The following is a 5022-nucleotide window of genomic DNA, read 5'->3' on the forward strand; positions in this document are numbered from 1 at the left end:
ATCCGGAGCCCGAAATCTTAGAAATACCGGAGTCATCGGATTCAGATTTATACACAGGACCAAGCTACTCCTCCGTCTGCAACATTGTAGCTTAGAATTAGCTAAATAAACAAATAAATAAAATTAAATAATTAAGTAGCAACAGGGTAAAAGGAACAGCTTCAAGCGGAACGCGTAAATTGTCATTCATTGTGTGTGTACTTATTCACCTTCCTACCTTCAACAAACGATCTTAGCTCTCACATCCCGGGATATTGCCGGCATCGCAGGTAGCCCTAAAATAAAAGAGAGCACCCACCTTCTCAGAACTGAGGTATCTGAGGAGGAGGTAAGCCTCGCTGACACGAATGGAGAGGATTAGTCTTTATTCAAACAGTCGCATTACACGCCACTGTTTCTATTATTTAATATTTGGATCAAACTTACATCTTTATGAATTTTATTACTTTAACCCTTCTTGAGACGTGGCAACAACGGCGCGTAACAGTATTATCTATTTATCTATGTATATCGTGCGACTGTGTTTGAGGAAATACTTGCACAGTTTGCACGCACAGAGCTCGCAAAGCTCATTTTGTGTTGAATGCACTGCCGCGTTTTGCAAAAGTTAGTTCTTTTAAAATTTAAAATTTAATATTTTAATTCGATCTGTAAGATATATTTTATTAAAATATGAAAATTTTGTTTCGCAAAATAGTTTTAATTCGTAATAGATTATATATTTTATAGTTTAATAAGTAGTCCAAATTTTTTTAGTTTAATAAGCATTTAAGGAAAACAAAAAATAGTAATATTGAATTAGTAGATAACTTTGAAATTTTATTGATTATTGAATTTGTATTAAAGGTGTAACTATGACTCTCGCGGGAGTTCCGACTCTCTCGGGATTCCGATTCTCTCACGAGTTTCGTTACGCCTTCAGAGTCGGACTCTCTCTCCGATTATCCAATCTCACACGACGTTTAGACTAATCGGGCATTGTGTCTTTCCACACAATTTTGTTTTATACAGTAAATACGCTTTAATTATTTCAAATTTTAATTTATTTCAATATTTATTTTTATTAAAAAAAAAGCCGATTTTACCATAATTTTTTGTAGTCTTTCCATCTATTTTTGACAAATTGAATTTACGCATGTTATTTAAAGTCAAGCAATATGACGTGAGATTCGAATAATTTCTGAAAACATTAAACATTTTAAGTATTTTAGAGTTTATTTGATAGTAAAATTAGTAAAATTATTAATTTGACAATATATATATGTAGCGATCCGCGTTAGCGGTTCTCCCGAGGGGGGATCGACAGGAGCGGAATGTGAAATAAACTGAGATAGCTAGATGCAGTTTACTTCGTGGTTTTATTACTTAATAAAACAGAATACACGCGCAAATGGCACTTTGCCGTTAGTCGAGGTCCGAAAGTTACGATCTCGGTGCGCAAACGAGAAAGCTGTTGTCACTATGCGGACTATTGCGAAGTGCTGCTGGCGGCACTGGCGTTTCTGTTTTTAAGCCCTCCTATCGTCCGGAAGATTCGCACGCTTATTCGGCACTTTTGGCCTGCAAAAGTTGTTTGTCTCGGTTGTTTTTCGGGCAGTGGAATCCTCCCGAAGATAGGGGCGGTAGGTTATTTGCGCGAACTCAACCGTCGCCTTTGAATCTCATAGGGAGATCGGCGCCGCGGTCGATTTATAGAGTCCCGTGATTGGCTGCGTCGCCAACAGGCGAGCGCGCCAGATCGGCGAGCGCGGGTTATTTGAGCGGCGGTGTCGGCACAAAATCGCGACTGTTTCCGAACATCCCGCCCGCCTCGTCATAGGGGCGCAGACCCCGCCGACAATTAATTGCGCGAGTGAACACCGCGGGTCGTTCGGTCGTCCCGACGATATGTGAGTGGTGGTGGGCAGGCGACCCAGCGCAATGCCGTGGTCCTCGCTACAAGATTGGGCAGCGATATAACGGTGAGTTTGATACAAAGACATTAGTAAACGCGGTTATTCACACTATTTACACGTAGTTCTGTCTGCCGCGGAGGTTTTACGGCGGCGAGGTGACGGGGGGCGCATCGCCGGCGAGTGGGAGCGGCACGATCTTGACAGCCGGACGAATGAGCCGGCCGGTAGGAATGCGGACGTCGACCACCCTTACTCTCCCATCGTCACCCGGATGTATATGAACGATGCGGACCAAGGGCCAACGGGACGGTGGCGTGGCCTCACCCCGCAGCAGGCATAGTTGGCCCTCCTTGAGGTTGGCCTCCCTTCACCATTTTGGTCGCGGGGCCAGGGTCTGGAGATACTCCTGGGACCATCGCTGCCACAGGTGGTCCCTCAGGGGGTCGATTGTGTATCTTGAAACGTGGTGAAAATGACAAAAGTGAGCATTCACTTGATTGGGTAAATTTCACTATAGTGATAATGCGAATTATTTCGCGCGAGATTATTCGACAAGAAATTTTGTGTCGAATTATGTCATTTACGTCGAAGTCTACATTTAAAGGATTTTGGAGGTTATTTACGGCCATACGTGAAATTTGTGAAATTATAAAAGAGTAAATATGGAGTATTTAATTTTATTACAGTATGAAGAAAATAATAACGAAGACGAAAAGGAGACGGCAAAAAAGCTTGAATATAATACGTAAAAATTTAAGAGATACTCAAAATCCTTTTAATGTAGACGAAAATACATTTAAAAAATTATATAGGTAAATTTATGTTTTAATATATATATATATATATATATGTGTGATTTATGGAAAATTATATAAACATATATATATATATATATATATATATGTATATAATTTAATAATAAAATTAAATAATATATCATATAAATATAATATTATGTAATATTATTTTATTATTATATTATATTACTTAATATTATATGCATTATTTTTTTATTTTAGATTATCTAAAGCTGCTACAATGGAATTAATTAATGAATTACTTCCTTACATGCCCCCTACAACAAGAAGTACAGCAATACCTCGACACATCCAAGTATCTAAACTTCTTTTTACGTTCTTGTTCTTTTTTTTACTTTGAATATATACATATGTCTAATTATTTTTTTTAGATATTTGCAACACTGCATTTTTTATCATCTGGTTCCTACCAAAGAAAAGTGGGACGAGATTTTTTTAGTTGTATATGTCAAACATCAATTTCTGTTGCCATCCATGCAACAGTAGAAGCACTTAATAGAATAATGGGCCGTTGGATTCAATTTCCCACAACAGAAGAAAAAAAACAACAGATCAAAGAAGAGTATATAAATGCCCCATATAAATAAAAATTTCTACAAAACGTGCAAACTCTTTTTGATTTTGAACTATAATTTCAGATTTTTTATAAACACTGGATTTCCAGGAGTTATTGGGGCAATAGACGGAACTCACGTTGCCATCTTTCCTCCAGAAAGTACAAGAGAATATTTATTTATCAATAGAAAATTATATCATTCCTTGAATACTATGACTGTAAGTTTAATATATGTACAAAAATTAAAACAAAAATTGTATACACTTTGTTGTATAGTATATGTTGTTAAGCATATTGATTTATAGATCAACATTTTGATTTATAAGTAATAATTTTTATTAATGTAACATGTATATTCTTTTACTAGGTCTCTTCGTACAATAGCGAAATATTAGCAGTCAATGCAATGCATGGAGGAAGAACACACGACTCGAGAGTTTTTCGTTCTTCACGTGTATTAAATTATTTAGAAAGACAACAAGAACAAGGTGAAATGGCAGGATCATGGCTTATAGATATAATATGCTAGTGATGCTATTAATTATTCTATTTTTGTATCTACATATTATTTTTTACTTAAATGTGCAATATTAGTTATGATTTAAAAAAGTTAGGGAAAAACCGCTATAATGTTATTTCTAATCTATAATTATATTTCATTATTGCATACATTATTTTAATATTACATATTTGTAGGTGATGCAGCATACCCGCTCATGCCATTTCTATTAAAATCATTCGCGAATGATCCACCTGAGGATTCACCAGAAGGTAGATATAACTATCATATAATTCGAGCTCGATCAGCAGTAGAAAGATGTATAGGAATCTTAAAAGGACGCTGGCGATGTTTGAGAAAAGAAAGGGCATTACATTATACACCAGAGTTTGCTGGTATGATCAAATATATATTTTGAAAGAACAAATCTGGTACAATATGTGCAATAATACAAGATCGATACATGTTTTCATTTTGTAGCTCATATTATAAACGCATGCTGTGTTTTACACAATATTGCTATCAAATGGAGATTTCCCTCCAGAAGAAATATATTTCGACGATATAGATGAATTATTGGAAGTACCATATAATGATAATAACGCAGAAGAAATACGAAGAAATGTTGTTCGATGGCATTTTCAACATTAATATTTTATTTCTTTACTGCTATTACTTCTTTATTACTTGTTATGTACGTGTATGTATACAAATACAATAAATATATATGTGTGTATATATTAACAAAAAGTTAAGTGTACTTAAAATAAATTTATATATCTTTCTTATATTATTCGTATTAAAAAATAAAATATTACTATTGTGTATTTCGAAACAAAATAAAATTACATGTCATACACACACACTGAAAATAATCTTATTACAACTAACTCAGGTACTTGCATATTTCACAACACGTATTTGTTAAAGAGTGAGATTGCTACCATGAACAACTCATATATATATATATATATATATATATATGCACCAATGTTTGGTTAAAATAAACATTGTTGCAACATAAATAACACAATGTACGTATTATTATACGCATCTTAAGTATCTGCTGTCTGCAGATATTGTCCAACAATTTCATCTCGTAAGGATGATAGTGTCGCATCAATGTTTTGCAGAACTTGTAACGTTTCGTTACGAAATTCTATTTCTTGTTTTTTTAATTCTAATTTTTTTCGTTTTATTTCTAAGAATTGTAATTTAATATTTTCTGATGTAGTCGTTTTCTTTTCTAGCAAA

This window comes from Wasmannia auropunctata, unplaced genomic scaffold (genome assembly GCF_000956235.1).
Source record: "Wasmannia auropunctata unplaced genomic scaffold, wasmannia.A_1.0 LD336106.1, whole genome shotgun sequence".
Lineage (NCBI taxonomy): Eukaryota > Metazoa > Arthropoda > Insecta > Hymenoptera > Formicidae > Wasmannia > Wasmannia auropunctata.